At 39.3% G+C, this 18,481-nt stretch overlaps 1 non-coding gene across 1 annotated transcript; it reads left to right on the top strand.

Moving 5' to 3' along the window:
- Positions 1 to 13,683: 13,683 nt before the first annotated feature.
- LOC120257621 lies at positions 13,684 to 13,790 on the top strand. The gene has a single exon (XR_005535750.1). It is a non-coding gene; the product is annotated as a small nucleolar RNA R71 (small nucleolar RNA).
- Positions 13,791 to 18,481: the final 4,691 nt, after the last annotated feature.

Genomic DNA, 18,481 nt, shown 5'->3' on the forward strand with positions numbered 1-18,481 from the left:
ATGTGTTTCAAGGACTTTTATCAATGCTTGTTTATTTAGGCTCTTTACTTTCAGAGGATGACGCTTATATGCCTAAATTGGAAGACTACTAACAAATGAAGGTGAAGTGTCTTGTAACACTTAGTGAGGAATGTTCTGGCTTTGATCACTCGACACAAAGCGGCCAAGAAAAGTGAGAAGATCCCGAGGTTTATTGCTCGTTCGCATGATCGTTGGTTTGAGTTGATGAGAGAAGCCTTAGCTGCATTTTGATCGAGAGGCAAGCATGAACCTCCTTGCCCTACAAAATTCAAAGGCTTGGGCTTGGAGGAACCGAAAATCCACGTTATGACTTTGCAATTGAGTGAGCAGTGCGTCATTAGGTAACCACGAGCATAAATTGAAGATGTTAGGGTGAGCAGAGTTCAATTTCTGCAAGTGGATTTTCGTTGTTCTACGATGATGTTGATAACGAGGTGGAGGTACCAGTGATTCTGGAAGGTTGTTCCTAGAAACTTCAAAAGTTTTCATTGTTGTCAAGGATGGCCGAATGACACTTGTAGTGGGTGAAGAAGAGATTATTTTCAAGCTCCGAGTATTCCATGAGGCATACCATGGATTTTTGATGACACATGCTATTGTGTGGATGTTATTGATGATGTTGTTTCTGAATTTATGTAGGATACATTCATGAAAGATGAGCTTGCTGAATTATTAGAAGATGGTACACGGAAGATGGAGCACCAAAGGAGGGTGATGGAAGAATCATACTATTTTGGACTTCAGGTGGCGATCGAGGTCTTTGTACACTTTGGATCCATCAAAGTAAAAACACCTCGAGTGAAATAAAGTGGTGGACAAAGGTGATACTAGGAAGAAAAAGCCACCCATCTCACCACGATCCAAATGATTCCTAACCGTTCAAACCTTTGGGATGAGATCAATTTAATTGATTCGTTGTTACCATATGCTTGCGTTGTATTCAAGGTGGCTATGAGACTGTCGATCGATGGAACTTCTTTTGAGGAAAAAGGTGTCAAGCTAGTGACGTTAAATAAAGCTCTCACTTGGGAGGTAAACCCAAGTTGTTTTGTTTTTCTCTTGTAATCATGTCGGGGTTTCTTATCATTTTTGTTTTAGTTTTCATTTGTTTCAATGATTCTGTATTGTTGTGATTTAGTTCTCTTGTATTATTGATTTTTGTTTGATGCGTGTCAATACTTTTGTATTATCTCTAGCATTTTTATCATTGTTATGAAGGAGGATAGTCTTTTTACTACGGAACTTTTCAGAGCCGAGCACATGCACTGAAGAAACGCCCCTTGTGCCCTGATTCTCTTTTTCTAGTTTTTGAATCATTCGTGGTGAGGGCTCGGGGCCTAAGCACGAGCGTGCTAAATAAGTAAGCGTCATCTCCAAGACATTTTTATGATTGTGTCCTTCTCTCAGATGTTTTGGGAATATTTCCTTAGCAAATCAAAGGGAGGAACACGCCTAGGACATGACCATTTTCCTTTTGAAGTCTTTCATAGCTGACCATTCCCATCCATCTCACCCTCCCGGCCTCTTCCTCCTCCTTGTGCGTGCTTTGGTCCATCGTGTGGGTTTGAGTTTCGTGCAGCGAGGGTTGCTTGTGGCAGGTACTCCTTTCATGATTTCTCCGGACATCAACCCCGGTAAGCCAGCGTTCATCCTTATTGGATTTGTTGGGTTAAAATGCTTTTCTCGTCATGCTCTTTATTGCATTGTGAATCTTGTGTTGTTTTCATTGTTTCATGATTAATATTGCTTGTTTTATTTTGAAGATTTCTTTGTTCTTGAGATTTAATGATGTTGTATCTTTGGGGATGATGGTCACTCGAAGCATGATGGTGTCCTCCTTGGGAACACAATTGTGCTCTTAGCCTCAACATGATTGTCTCGACCAAGTGCACGTCCCTGTTTCAATGTTGAGCACAGTCTGAATGCTCCTTGCGCGTCAGTACTCTCCCTAATTGTTTGAACTAATTTGGCTTTTATCTTTCTCTGATTATGTTTAGAAAACACACTTCTCACGGGGCCTTCTAAGAGGCCGTGGGTGGGGAGCACTGCTCTTAATGCTGGACTTAGTGCGATTCCATACTCAAAATGCATCAGGCAATTTGCTTGTTTTGGCGAGTCATAAGAGATTGATTAGGATGTCCTCGGAAATGAAGTGAGATTAGAGGAGAAAGTTAGTTGGCTACTTAGTGTAGCCGATGCTGGAGGCAGATTGTTTCAGTGATCGATACCACTTACGAAAGTGGCAGCCGAGGTGTTAGATAAATCGAAGCGAGCTTTCTGAAGTCTTGTTGCATTTCATCGCGACCGACTTCATTCGTATTCAGCGGTCGGTGAGATGCACCGGATGAGCCCTCACCAATTTCTCTATCCAATTGGGGATTTATGATGCGGAGTTTACTAGAACTCCGCGATATGATACATTTGATCTCTCGAGCGGGGTGGGGAGTCCCCTACGTGAGCTTTGCGCATTTGAGCACCACTCCTACCTATGATCCCTCACGGATTAAGGCCACAACTCTTGCATTTCTCCAACACTCTGCGGTATATCCATTTCATACTTAGTCATACTATGTGAGGACACGGTGATAGTACAAAGGGTTGTTAGTCACCGAGATTTTGATTTCCTCTCGAGTTTGATCGAGCGGGGTTCCATCTCGCATTTGGGGTATAAGGTAGCAATGTCTATTTCGCACTGAGACCTGACACTCGAATCGGTGCCCTCATTTGTAGGCCCTTATATCACCTGCGTCGATCAGGCGGCCATGGCATCCCAGAGGGGACCCGGCGGGGATACTGAGTGGGCAGGTGGTGTGGCCCCCATGACACTCTTGAGGATGCTTGGGTCGCGAGTGGGGGTTGGATTTAGCGCATGTCCCCGAATGCTAGGGAAACTGAGTAACCCCGAGCTATTTCTCCCGTGCATGCGCCCCACTCGACACATTGGGTGGATACTTCTTGTATTACCCCTGAACCTTTGGAAACTCATAAGAATTTTTTTACAGGGTATTATCTCAGTTGAAGTAAGATTTTTCCTATAGAGCAGTTTTATTGAGAAACCCCAGTGGAAAGATTAAGGACCTAAGTGTGAAAGTTTATAAAAAATTTTTGGTTCAAAAGTAATAAAAAGATTTGATCTGTAGTGTTTCCGAAAACCAAGGACTGAAAAGTAAGTTTGCAAGGACTTTTTAGAAACACTATTTCATGATTCAGGGACCATTGGTGACTTTTCAAGTATCTTTTTGGATGAAATTTTATTTTCATTGACCGTCAAGGAATTTTGGCAGAAATTTAAGTTAACAGATAAGGCGTGGAAATAGTCAGTTTTTATGGGGGCTTTCTTCTTCTTCTTAATCAATGGTTGCATTAGTGTTATGTGAGAAAATAAAAGAAGAAAAGATGAGAGTAAGAAAATAAGAGGCTTGAAGAAGAGGATGTGGAGATCAACTGAGAGAGTTTGCCGAAGTGCTTGGTAAGAGTTATCTTGGTTTGAATGATGCATGATATATGGTTAAAGAACTTTGGTAAGCATGCTTGAATTTGAACTTGTTTTTATGAGATTTGGCTTGGTTTTGAGTGGAGAAAGCGTTGTTTATTATTGTAGATGATAAGTGATTCAAGTTGCTTTCAAAAATAAACCATGTATTTGAGATAGATTTTGCTTGAAATGGGGGATGAATTTTCAAGTTTGTTGTAGATTACTGTAGCAACTGAAATTAGGGATTGGCTTGGTTAACTAAGTGGATGATGATGATGATTAAGTTGATGATGATGATTAAGATGATGATTATAAATGGGTGGAGATTAAGTGGTTGAATTTAGCCAAATTGGTTGATTAGGGTTCATAAAATCAAGTGAAGTGGGCTTGATTTAGTTAAGTTAAGTCAATTCAATTGGTTTGGGGTTGGGTTTGGCTAGCCAGGTTGAAATAGATTGGATTCATTTGGGTTTAAATGAGAGTAAAGAACTGGTTTGGTTCAACCAATTGAGGATTGCCTTGATTTTGACTCAATGTGTAATTTTGTTGGGTTGAATTTAGGTTAAGTTGATTGAGATTGATTTGTCTTGGTTCAAATTTTGGGCTAATGACTTTGGGGTCAACCAATTCAAAAAGAATTGGGTTCAGTTGAACTAAGCTCGTTCAAAAGATTTTGTATAACAATTGGAAGTGGTTCAATGCTGGTTGGTGAAACTAAACTTGTATCACCGAAATTGAGGTTGATTCAGGTTGGTTCAGAATGGTTTTGTCCAAATTGAGTTGGTTTAGGTGCAATATGAGACTAGTTTTATTATGCAAGGATTGTTTGAATCGATTGGAGTGAGTGGGCCCAATTAGTTAGTCAATTATTTATTTGTTGTATTTTCTTTTGGGTTCAATTTCGTCATTAGGATGTATGTTATTTATTTTGTTTCCGTTCTCCTATTAGGTGTTGTTCAGGCTTGGGAGGGAGTTCCAGGTTTAGAGAGAAAACCAAGGGAGACCATGTGAGTTGGTAGTGGCTACTCTTTTGAAATAATCGGTTAATTGCTATTATTTTGAAACAAGTACTTATTCGCTAGTAGTTTGAAAAACTGTTTAATTATGTCATTATATTATGTTTAATAATTTATATTGTTAAAGGATATTTATAATTATTTGCGATTTGCTATGCCATAGCAATCGTATTAGTATATCTGGTTTCATACAATTATACGTTGTTTCAACTGTATTATTTTCTGGTATTTATTTTAATGGTTATGTGTACCTTAACTTTGAGATGATTTGTGAAAGCATGTGTGCATATTAAAAAGTTTTTACTGTCAATGCTTGTAGATTTGGTTTTCATTCCTGGTACAGGAATGGTGTTATGGATATGGACTTTGTAGGTATTATACATGTCTTGTGTTGTGGAGTTTTCGCAGATTTTGATAGTGACTATGGACTTTAGTCAGATACTGCAGTTGGGGTCCCATGGTCCAGCTTGATGGGAGGTGGCGTGGTCAACCCTGAGTTTACCCTTTGTCAAGAGGTGCGTAGAGCCATTGACAGGGTTTACTTCTGTAAGAAACCCGAGGTCACCATGCGGGGATCTCGATGGCCAACGTTAAGGTTGCGAATACCTTAATGGCTCTCAACCTAGTTGCAAGGGCAGCTAAGTCCGGGAGTGTTTTTACGCCAATGATTTGATATTTGTTTTGTAGTTTAGTTGTGCAAAACAAGTTATTTTTTATTATGATGAGGGGTAAAGCCCAGCTGCCGCTCTTAGGAGGGCAGTCTTTCACAAAAATTATATTTCCTTCGAAAATTGATTTTATGACAATTCATGATGAATTTATTTTTTTAAAGCTCGTTAATGTTGTATTTTTCCAAATTCTGATATTCCGGAAAGTTGGGAAATTATTTGAGAAATTGATGGTTATATATTTTATATACTCTATATTTAATTATTTGAAATTATTGAGCCACTATCGACCAACTAGAATTTGTTACAGTTTTATGAGGATTACCCTACTAGATTACATGTCCGAATATAGAGCTAGTCATGGTTGAGCTCCTGGTTGAAGTGGGTTCCTTTTCTTTCTATGCATTGATGCCGTGATCTTGTAGCAGTGGTACCCACTAATTGGAGTAATTATGTTTGTTGTATTCATGTATTTGAACCTATAGTTTGTTTAAAGGTTATTAATCATGTTCTGTAAGTGTGATTTGTTTTTTCAAGGGTGTTAGTTTTTATGTTAAAATGGATTTTTAACTGATGGGTGCCACATTTACCTCAGTAGAATAGATGGGTGTGACATCTTTTGGTATCAGAGCTGTAGGTTGAGATATCCCTGGTTGGTAGAGATCACAGGTTGTGTTCTGAGCTTAGAGGTTTAGTATTGATTAGACCATAAGTTAAGGGCCCAGTAGAATTATTGAGACTCACAAATCGGGTTAAAATCTAAGTTGCTAACACACCCCTTGTGTGTGTGTACCGTAAGTGCACTGGTCATCGAAGTAATGAAATACCCCGGTGAGTGGTAGTCAAATCCACAGGGAATAGTTGCTTAGAAAAACAAGTATTGCTATTTAGCTAGAATGAAAACCAATATGTGATGCTGAATTAAAGAAATCAATGCAAAGAAGAGTAAAAGATCAAAGAAAGCAAGAGTAAGGAAAGGTAATCGATGGTAAAATGGGGTACTCGGACAATGCTCACCCTACGAGTATTATTTCAAGGGCAAGACTAATGTTATGTCTACTTATTGAGGTTTAATGAGTCGTGGAAATTCAAAGACACACAGTCCCAAACCTAAAGTCAATCATGACTAGTCCTTTTCATTATGCCCGTCGAAAAGGGATACTCTTGACTCCTCACACTGTCTAGGACATCTTGGAGCTCTAGGGATTCCAAGTGATAAACCCTATTCCCTAGTATAGATCTAACCCTTTGGTCCAACCGAAAGACTCTTAGTCACGATTAATCCCCAGCACTAAGAATTACTTCAATACTTCACTCTGTTGCTCGCACAACTAAGCCCAAGTGGAGTTTGTCTTTTAGAACTTCCTCTTTCATGACCGTAAAGAACTCTTCGAATGTCGAGGTAGGATAAATCACGTCGGAGGAAAAGACGACGTTTCACTACCTTTTGACTCACCCTCTCAACCATCTTCAATCTCGCTAAGTCTAACCCTAATGATGTTGTCACCCGTTCATAGGATTACCTAGATAGATTCTCAACCCTAGTATCACTCTAAAGTAAAATCAAATCAACAAGCACATGAGATTGAAACTCAATTAAAACATCAATTAAAGAAAACATAATAAGAAACAATAAACAAAATCATCATAATGTTTACAAGTCCAAGCTCCCAGTAGGGGTTTAACTCTCCATGGAGCAATAAAAAATCAACAATGAAATCGAAAGTAAGTACAAGCAATCCATAGAGAAAACCCGCTTATTCTCCGTGTTAATGGTCTTGAGGAGCCACCTCAACTTCTCCAAAGGTTCCCTTGTCAATTCTAGGGCACACCTCGCCAAATCAATGCCGATGAAATCTTTCCCAACAGTTCTCCTACAAAGGAACTCGATGTCGAATGCCTTAGAACGGCTCCTAAAACACAGCAAAAGCCTCTCCAAACCCTAGACGCGCTCACACCAAAAGATAGGCAAAAGATAGGAAGAAGATCTAGAAATAAAACTCTCAAAGTGCTATTTATAGGGCTGAAATCGGGCATTGAGATGGTCGTGTGGAATTTCCACACGGATGTGTGGATTTCTAGGTTGTATTTTCCTGCACACTGTGAACATTAACTGCTATAGTGATTTTAGTGCAGTGTTTCACTATAGTAACTGCTACAGTACTTGCCTAAATACTCTCAAAATCATTTTCTTCATCGATACCACATGATTGGGCACACATCCATGCAGTAGATCATGTCATGTCTTCAGTTAAACCACATTGACGAAGCTCTTAACAATGTTGCACAAGTCAGAACATATGAGTGTGACTGCCTTTGTGCCCCTCCACTTTGTGTATTCACTTAAACATAATCTAGGTTGGCACACACCCACATGTCTATGACCAAAACTTGTGTCTTGACCCTTTATTGATCAAAGAATTTCATCAACAATAGTGTCCATGATCTACTTTTGCTTCCTTTCTTCCAAACTTATCTCCACAACCCTTAACATACAAAAGAACATAAACACACATGAATGAGCTATAAAATTTCATAAAAGTGATGCTCAACATCAAAAAATATATACTTCATATTACTTATACATAAGCACTTATCAAACTTCCACACACTTAAGCTTTTGCTTGTCCTCAAGCAAAAATAAAACATTCAAGCATATAAGAAGGAAAATTGAAAGTGCTTGGCCTTAGGTTCACCAAAAGCATGCAAAAGAGGCATTCTACAAGTAAGGAAAAATTCAAACACCGAATAAGAGTAATCATTGCTCAAGCTAAAAACTTGAATAAAAAAGGACAACAACTTGATATTGTGTAAGTGTGTGTAAACTCACTCAAGTCAACCCAACATGTAATCGTCGAAGTTCTTCTTAAGAGGGACTTATTTATATACAAAAAGAGGTTGTAGCTTTACACATCCTCGAAGGTAGCCCTTTCCTAGGCGGCCACCAAAGTGGCTTTCACACTTTCAAGGTGGTAGCTATTTCTAGTGAGGTAGTAGCTTTCACTCATCCTATAGGATAGCTATTTCTCTCATTTGGGCATAACTAGTATCCGACTTATAAGAGTAGCTTCATACTTCATAGGTGGGCTCTTTTCAGCCCCCCAATACATAACAAAACAAACACAATTTTTTTTAAACAAGAATCATGCTAAAACAATCCCTTAAACAACGAACTTGAGTTTCCACAAGGTTTAATAAGTGAGTAGTGTAACAAGTGATAATCGGGCAAAAATTCCTAAAACTTTAAGAAAAACTAGAGCATGATAATATTCAATGTTAAAAATTTTCCGAAATTTAAGGAAACAACCATTGCAAGTAAGGTGAATCGCCATTGGCTACATGAACATAAAGGATGAATACATAAGTATAGAACATGTGTAATGTGAACTCCTCTTGACACTTAAGCTGTATATTGCCCTCAATGTACGCATGCAAGCTCAATAAAGAAATATAACAATCAAAACATGTGTGTGGAGATGAGCAATTAAAATAATACTACCTTGAACTCCTAATGTTACATTTGATGGAGCTAATTTCATTGAGAGTTGAGTTCCAACGGGTTGTGGAGCACACACAGCCATGTAAAAAGCCACATGACCATGCCCATGACTATCCCTCAATTCCAAGACTCACAAGACAATCTGCATGTATAAACAAGGGGATTCAGCAAAGCTAATCAAAAGACATTAAAATTGAGTCTATAAAATATGGAAATGAAATACAACTCGATACAATTGAAAAGTAAAAAGATAAACTCAGAAGGAGAGTCCTATTTGAGTAATACAAGTCCAAAATAAAATGCAGAAAATAAAATGCTAAAACATAAAGAAAAAGAAAAACAACGACACCTCAAGCGTAGGTATCCTGCTCTGTTGGTGGTACTAACTGCAGGTGATGATGCTGGTGCCGCTAGTGGTGGTGATGATGCTGGAGGTGTCGGTAAAGCACGGGGTCTCATAACGAAAGGTGAGGTCAGGTTTCACTCTAGAATCTACAATAGTGTGTTAAGACACGCCATCGCCTTGGTGTCGTTTGCAGCCTTTATCGTGCGAACCTCAGCCAGATCAACATGAAACCCCCCTACAATGCTCTCAAGCCTATCAAAGCGATCACGGGCTCGAGATGGAGAAAAGACCTGCATTTGTGGTGGCTCCTATGTCTGTAGAGGGTGACCCTGTCTCCATTTGCTCTAGCTGTGGCTGAAGAGCAGGCTGAGACCCCTCAACTACATCACCCATACCCTTACCCATCTATAGTGGTGGCATGATCATGACATAAACACTATCTCTGTATCTGCATACCATGCCCATCAATTGCATCGTTTCTAGGCCGAGGAGAGATGGTATAATGATCTTCTCAGCCCCTCTGATAGCGTACAAGAGACCATCCACATGATGACTCGAGTGATGGAGGGGCCTGAGAAGAGCACTCCAATCCTGGCACTCTGTCCCTGATGGTGCACGTACTCTGCCATGATGTGTCCTTGGTGGAGTGGCTCGCTCTATACAATCGAATACAGATAAAGCAGTTCCTGATTGCTAAGGACTCCAGTACTGTCTCAAAGTCTGTTCGCTGATTAACTAAGAATGGCGTAGATATATCTGTAGGCCAGTCAGGAGAGACATGCGGCCTTAGAAACTCCTGGCTCATACTGTTCCTGGCCATATAGTATCCTGTAGGTGTGCTAAAGAGTCAAGCTGCAAGGGTAATATGTCGGGAGCTGCTCATACTCCTCTGTATTAGTGTAAGCCTCGTTGTAGAGCCCAAGTCAGATCAAAAACTGAGTTATGCTCATGCTATGGTACTGTCCGAAGGCTCTTAACTGAATAGCATCAATACTATCAAAGCTGGAGTATGAAAGGTCAAACTTGAATGACGCTAGCACCTCTAAAGTGAGCATATGGATAGCCGGCTCTCGAATGGATAATAATCGCCTCCAGCTACCCACGAAGATACACTCCACAATCTTGTCAGCCATCTCATCCTCCAAATGAATCTCTCTTAATGCGCTCAAGTTGGGGAATCAAGACTGTCCAAACTTAAGCCTCGACAAGCGCTCAAACCGAACCTAATGTTCAAGGATCACAAACTCCATGTTCTTAGGAGAGGGCTCATGGGGATGCTTGCTAGTTGTTTTCTTCGATCTGGTGCCATTCCTACAAGAATTGAAAATAAAATGATTAAATTCAACTTAAAAAACAGTTTTGCAGGAATCCACATGGTCATGTGGAAATTCCACACGCCTGTGTGGATCTTGAGGGCGTCACAGCCGCATGGCTAGAATCTCCAATAAATTCAAAATACAACATAAAACCTTCAAAATCTCTTCTAAAAACATTGACCAATAATTTAAACATGAAATCCATGTCAAATCGACCACATTGAGCAAAAGAAATGAAGATTGGTGAAGATGAATGGGAAAAGGAAGCTTATCGACAAAATGACAATCAAAACCTTTGAATACCACCGGCAAACAATGAAAAGACCTTATAAATAGATGGAGAAGGCCAGGAAGAAGGAAAGGACGCATTCTTTGAGTGTTTGGGAGTCTATAAATGAAGAGGTACAAAATGATTTTAAAGAAAAGTCACGCCTCTTTGTGTTCTGTACATCCACACAGGTGTGTGGAAATTACCCACACCCGTGTGTATCCACAGGATCTCTTCACAAGAGCATGCACATGCCCCTGTGTGCTCTCGGGATAGAAATTTTAATCTCTGAATGCACCTACATGGGCGTGTGGAAATTATCCATGGCGGTGTGCCTGACCCGTAGGGGCACCCACACGCCCGCTGTGGCTTCTCTGTTCTCTCAAGAAAAAATTTCTAAGTGTTCCACATGCCCTTGTGGAAATTCCACCTAGACGTGTGAAAATTCACAGGGGGGCTCACAGGAGCAGCCACACGCCCCTGTGTGATCTTGGGATAGAGAGTTATCTCTGCAAGGTTTCACACGGGCGTGTGGAAATTACCCATGCCCGTGTGCTTTCCACAGGGTCATCCACACGCCCCTGTGTCTTCTTGAGATGGAGTTCTATCACTTTGCAGAGATCCACATGCCCGTGTAGAAATTCACCACTAGCGTGTGGCTGTCACAAGGTAGCTCACAGCGGCATTTACACTTCTTGTGTCTTCTCGGGATGGAGAAGTTGAGCTCTTAACATAAATACATGCCCATGTCAAAATTCCACACTGCCATGTATCTTCTTTGGATTACTGAGAAAAATTAAAGGCTTTGCAGAAAAAATTTTGCAACATTCATACACATACAAAGACTACAAATATAGTTAAAAACTATGCAGAGAATCAAGAAAACGCACTCAAACGACCTAAAACTTCAGCAGTCACAATGAAGTGCACTAAAACACCAACGATTCACGAGAAAAATATAGCAATAGCACGTAAAAATCAAGACACCAACACTAAAGCTTTTATGCATGCAAACACTAAACTAAAATTTAGAAAAACGGTAAAGACTTGGGTTGCTCCTAAAAAGCACTTGTTTAACATCACTAGGGCTTGACATACCTGTCCTTACCTTACGGGGATTCATGAATAAATGTTACCCTCTTACCTACAACTTGAAAGAATGATGAAAATAATTTTTGCAAGGTAGAGAGGGAGTTATCGAGTTTATTACTACACAAGGGATCCTCACCTTTACTTCGTGACTGCTCATCCTCATTAGTATTTGGATGCTTCTTGTGATGTTTCCTTGTCCTCTTGAGCGTTTTGGATCATCTTCTTCATGACTCCAGTGGTAGGTTTCAACTTATCCTCTACATCAAGTGATAAGATTTCTTCATTCTCCACTTCTTGATCTAGCCATTCCTCCATTGGGTCAGAACACAACATTTCCTGCACATAATCATTAATCAACTCATCAATGGTGTCAAAAAATATAAAGTATCATCGAATTCAAGAGAATGTTGAATGGCTTCAGTGAGGCGATATGTCAACTTGTCATCTCCAACTCTTAGGGGTCATTTGGTTATTGGTAATGACATATTACCACGTAACGAGATTACCATGGTAATATGAGTGAGAATGTTATATGGTTGGGAATATTATGGTAATTTAATATAACCATGTTTGGTTAGGAACTCTTATTACCGGGAATAGTTTATTACCGTGTTTGGTTGTCATGGTAATCAATTTGTTAAAATATAAAAAGTTATAAGATTACCATGGTAATCCAAGATAGACACCAAATTTGGTGGTAATAGGATTACCACTTTCTTGGTAATATTTATAAGTTGGTAATGTGATATTACCATCCACATTACCACAACTGCAATGCCAAACGTGGTAATATTTTCATATTACCTCGTAACACATGGTCATCTTTCTACATTACCACGAACCAAATGGCCCCTTAGTGTCAATTCACCACCGTCCATGGCAATGATTGTTTTGGAAGTGCGCAACAATGGCCTTCCAAGTATCAATGGAACCTCGACATCCCCATCAACATCTAATACCACAAAGTCTGCAGGAAAGATGCACTTATCAACCTTCACAAGTACATCCTCAATGATGTCCCTCGGATGTTTAACTGATCCATCGGCCAATGGAAGTACAATCCGAGTAGCCTAAGCTCTCCCAAGCCTAGCTTCTGAAAGAATGCATAAGGCATGATATTGATGCTAGCCTCGGAATCCGCCAATGCCTTCTCTTTACACAAGTTACAAATGTTACATGGAATGATGAAGCTACCAGGGTCTTTCTTCTTGTTCGGTATATTCTTTTATAAAACCGCCGAGCATGAAGTATCTAAGATCACAGATGCACTCTCCTCCAACTTTCTTTTGCTGACCAAGAGGTTTTTAAGGAACTTTGCATAGCGAGGCATTTGAGACAACGCCCCCACAAATGGGATATTGATGTGCAACTTCTTGAATAGACCCAAAAACTTCTAGTATTGCTCATCATTATGGTCATTCTTCAATCTTGAAGGGAAAGGAATTCTTGGCTTCTAAGGTGGAGGTGCCACCTCCTTCTCTTTTGCTCTGTCCTCAACCTCCACTTCCTTGGGTGACTCAACCATTGTCTTTTCGGTAGGGAGCTTACTCTCAACTTCACGACAACTTCTCAAAGTGATCGCCTTCACATGCTCTCTTGGAGTGCTCTCCGTGTTGCTAGACAAACTCCCTTGAGGTTTTTCAAAAGTGACTTCACAATTTGTCCCACTTGGTTCTCTAAGTTATGCAATAATGCGGTGTGGTTACGAAGTGTTGCTTCAACCGACTGATATCTCGTATCTGATGATTGAATGAACTTGGTTAAAGCCTTCTCCAAATCAGTTTTCCTGTTCTCCAACCCTGAAACTCTGTTCTCGATAATCGTGAGTTCCAATGATAACTGTTCATAGCCATCTCTTCAATGAGCAGTCTACCTTCTTTGGGGTTTTACTTTCTAAGATACCTCTTGCTGTAGTATCAAGTAATTACTTTTTACTCGGGTTCAAACCATTGTAGAAGGTGTGGGTAATCATCCAATCGGGGAACCCATGTTAAGGACATTTCTGCATGAGATCCTTGAACCTATTCCATGTCTCAAAAAGAGATTAAAATCATGTTTGCATAAAAGAGGATATTTCATTCTTGAGCTTCACAGATTTTCCACGAGGGAAATATTGAGCTAGGAAAGCTTCCACCATCTCCTCCCAAGTAGTGATCAATGCTCTAGGTAACGAATGTAACCATTGCTTTTCTCTGCCCTTCAAGGAAAATTGGAAGGCCCTTAACTTGATAGCATCATCCATGACTCCATTAATCTTGACCATGTGGTTGTTAGGATCCTCATTGGCCAAACCATTAAGTTGTGCTGACTGCTGTAACATTTGGATGAAGCCTGGCTTGAGCTCAAAAGTCTGAGCTGCAATCAGTGGACTCACAATGCTAGAGTGCGTGCCAAGAACCATGGATCGTGAATAATCTGAGAGTGTCCTCTACTGCCCATGTTGTTCTGCCATATTGTCAGACCCTTCAACTTCTATCATAGTTTGATTTATCCATTCTTGTATAGGTTCCTTTCCTCATCTATGAGTTCTCCTTCCAATGCCTAGATCACCTTCAACTAATGTCGAAGGGTTACCTCGGGTTATAACATGGAGATGCAATCAAAGAAAGAAAGAAAAACAAATTAGAATGATGCAAGAATATGAAAGTGTGAAATAGAACAAGTGATGAATAGCTAAAATAGTAAAGTCAAATGTTTCCAAAATGCCTAATCCACGGCAACGGCACCAAAAACATTACATAGCCCCTTGCTTGTGTGTACTGCAAGTGTATGGACCGTTGAAGTAATAAAATTTCCCAGTGAGTGGGTAGTCGAATCCATAAGGAATAGTTGCTTAGAAACAAGAGGATTGCTATTTATCTAGAATGAAAACCAATTTGTGATGTTGAATTAAAGAAATCAATGCGAAGAAGAGTAAAAGATTAGAGTAAGGAGGGATAATTGATGGTAAAATGGGGTACTAGGACAATGCTCACCTTACGACTATTATTTCAAGGGCAAGACTAATGTTATGCCTCCTTATTGATTTTTAATGAGTCATGGAAATCCAAAGACACATAGTCCCAAACACAAAGTCAACCATGACTAGTCCTTTACACTATGCCCCGATAGAAGAGGATACTCTCCACGCCTCACACTGTGTAGGATTGCTTGGAGCTCTAGGGATTCCAAGTGATAAACCCTATTTCGTAATATAGATCTATCTTTTTGGTCCATACGAAAGATCCCTAGTCATGATTAAGCTCTAACAGTAAGGATTACTTCAACACTTCACTCTATTACTCGTGCAACTAAGCCCAGTGGAGTTTGTATCTTAGCACTTCACTCTATCATGACCACAAAGAACTATTGGAACGTGGAGGTAGGATAAATCATGTCAGAAGAGAAAGGAGACGTTTAACTACCTCTCGACTCACCCTCTCAACCCTATTCAATCTCGCTAAGTCTAACCCAATGAAGTTGTCACCCCTTTATAGGATTTCCTAGATAGATTCTCAACCCTATTGTCACTCTAAGGGAAAATCAAATCAACAAGCACATGATATTAAAACTCAATTAAAACATCAATTAAAGGAAACAAAATATGAGTCAATGAAACAAAATCATCCTAAGGTTTACATGTCCAAGCACCCAGTAGGAGTTTAGATCTCCATGAAGCAATAAAAAATCAATAATAAAATTCAAAGTAAGTGCAAGCAATCCATATAAAGAACCACCTTATCGTCAGTGTTGATGTTCTTGAGAAGCCGCCTAGACTTCTCCAAAGGTTCCTTATCAAACTTAGGGCACATCTTGCCTAATCAATGCCAATGAAAGCTCCCGGAATAGTGCATCTCCAAAGGAACTCGATGTTGAATCCCGTAGAACCACTCCTAAAACCCAACAAAAGCCTCTCCAAACCCTAGCCGTGCTCGCCACAAAAGATGGCAAAAGATAGGAAGAAGATCCTCAAATAAAATTCTCAAAGCGGTATTTATAGGGTTGAAATCAGGCATCCACATGAGCGTGTGAAATTTTCAATTGACCGTGTGGATTTCCAGGTTGCATTTTCCTGCGCACTGTGAACATTAACTGCTATAGCGATTTCAGAGCAGTGTTTTAGCAGAGTAAACTGCTATAGTACTTGCCCAAATACTCCCGAAATCATTTTCTTCATCGAGGCCACATGATTGGCCACACATCCATGCGGTAGATCATATCGCGTCTTCAATTAAACCACATTGATGAAGCTCTTAATAATGTTGCACAAGTCAAAATATATGAGTGTGACTGCCTTTGTGCCCCTTCACTTTGTGTATTCACTTGAGCATAATGGAGGTTGGTACACACCCACATATTTATGAGCACAACTTATGTCTTGACCCTTGTTCGATCCAAGAATTTCATCAACAATGGCGTCCACGATCTACTTTTGCTTCCTTTCTTCCAAACTTGTCTCCATAACCCAAAAATGCACAAAAGAACATAAACACACATGAATGAGCTATAAAATATGATAAATGTGATGCTCATTATAAGAAAAGTATACTTCATATTACTTATACAGAAGCACATATTAGTTGCATATTACAAACTAGGTCTAATAATATGGTTTGACATTTGAGACAGAGAATTGAGCATGGCACTTTGATTAGAATTATGGATTGAGATATTTGTCAGAATTAGCTTTGTCCAAAATAAGTTAACATGAAGATGCCAAAGTGGGTGTTTGGCATGCTCCTTATTGACTACTTCATAGTCATTTACAATGTGATTTGAAAGATGATTTAGACATACCTGTGTTAAGATATGGGGGTTAAGCCTATGAGTAAGTAACCAGTCTTCTTTATCATTTATTTGTTGTTTCTTAGAAATTGTGTCATGACGTGATATTGATTCAAGCTTTGATTTGTCAGGCATTGGATGGACTATAACCAGCTCCTCTAAGTGTGGTTTAGTTCAGTTTTAATAGATGAGAAGATCAGAACTTTAATTTTCATTAGCGGAATATTAAGTGTCTTAAGGATTTCTCAGTAATGGAACCAAGACATTGAGACGACTAAGACAAGGGCCTCCTCCAATTTGTAAGAGAGAAAGAGTAGAGAGATACTTCTTGGAGGATCAGCAAAGAGAGGAAAAAGAGCAGAGAAGAGAAACGAAGGAACAGAGAGGGAGAGAGGACGAGTGAAAGAGTGAAGAAGAAAGCCGTAAAAACTAGACTGATGCTCAAGTATCCTCTAGCTCTAATCTTATTGCCACAGCATCTTCTAGTTCTACTATTGTGCCTAGTAACCATGGGCAAGCAATGACTGATGTTTATGTTCCACGATCTCGTTATGTGTTAACCATGAATACCAGAGATTTTAGCTGCATAGTTGCTTTAGAGCTGAGGAATATTTACATGGAACATTGTCACCAAGATGAGAGTCAAATGCCAGAATTGAGATGGAGGTATGGAGTTCTTGAGGAGTTTGTAAAGGCATTTGATGATGCCCATGCAGTTCTTAACTATGTTGTAGCAGTTGAGCAATGTAATTGGGAAAGGTTACACTGATACCATAGACAAGGGTGAGGTTCAGTAATTGTATGAGGACTTATGAATTGTCGAATAACCTGTTTGTATTATCGCTTGTGTGCTTAAGATGTTTGTACTCCACCTGTGTATATTCAGTATGTTGTATTTCTAGGTTGTGGATAAGAAGTTGCTTTTCTCATGGCTTGTGGTAAAATTACAAGATTGTTTTGTTCTCTAAGTGCTGGAAGTAAGGAAGTCCGAGTAGCGTAACAAAAAAGTACTATATACTGTATACAACATCATATAAAAGGAATTTGGTTCACTTTGATCACCAGCAAATACCTGATTATAATTTTAGAAGATTTTTGTGTACTATTGAGCAGGTTTGGAGCAAAAGAATAGGTGTTGGAACAAGTAAGTGAATTCAGTGATGTGAGATCGATGGCAGCTGAGGAAAGTTCGAGTACAAAAGTTTCTTAATGGGGAAGGATTGTAATACCCTCAACCTTTGGAAATCTGTAAGAAATTTTATTCAGGGTATTATCTTAATTGCAGTAAGATTTTTCCTGCAGAGCAGTTTTGTTGAGAAACCCAAGTGGAAAGAATAAGGACATAAGTGTGAAAGTTTATAGAAAATTTTAGGTTCATAAGTAATAAAATGGTTTCATCTGTAGTGTATCCGAAAACCAAGGACTGAAAGGTAAGTTTGCAGGAACATTTTGGAAATACTATTTCATAATTCAGGGACCATTGGTGACTTTTCAAGGACCTTTTCATAAGAAATTTTATTTTCAGGGACTGACAGGGAATTTGGCAGAAATTTAAGTTAGAGATAAGGTGTAAATAGATGGTTTTTATGTGGGCTTTCTTTTTCTTCTTATTCAATGGTTGCAACAGTGTTCTGTTAAAATAAAAAAGAAAAGATGAGAGAAAGAAAATGATAGGCTTGAAGAAGAGGATGTGGAGATCAGCGAAGATGAGTGATTCAAGTTGCTTTAGAAAAAAAACCCATGTATTTCAAATGGATTTAACTTGGAATGGAGGATGAATTTTCAGGTTTACTATAGATTACTGTAGAAACCGGAATTACGGTTTGGCTTGGTTAACTAAGTGGATAATGATGACTAAGTTGATGATTGTGGGCTCCTTTCTTTTCACCCGGCCTTTAATTAGGATTGACCAGGTAAAAAGCATGGATTACAAATCAATTTATTTTTTTTAATGTTTTTATATTTGAGATGATTGCAGGTTCATGACTCCTTTTAGGGGCAAACCCCTAATATTAA

Source organism: Dioscorea cayenensis, unplaced genomic scaffold, assembly GCF_009730915.1.
Source record: "Dioscorea cayenensis subsp. rotundata cultivar TDr96_F1 unplaced genomic scaffold, TDr96_F1_v2_PseudoChromosome.rev07_lg8_w22 25.fasta BLBR01002230.1, whole genome shotgun sequence".
In the NCBI taxonomy this organism is placed as follows: Eukaryota; Viridiplantae; Streptophyta; class Magnoliopsida; order Dioscoreales; family Dioscoreaceae; genus Dioscorea; species Dioscorea cayenensis.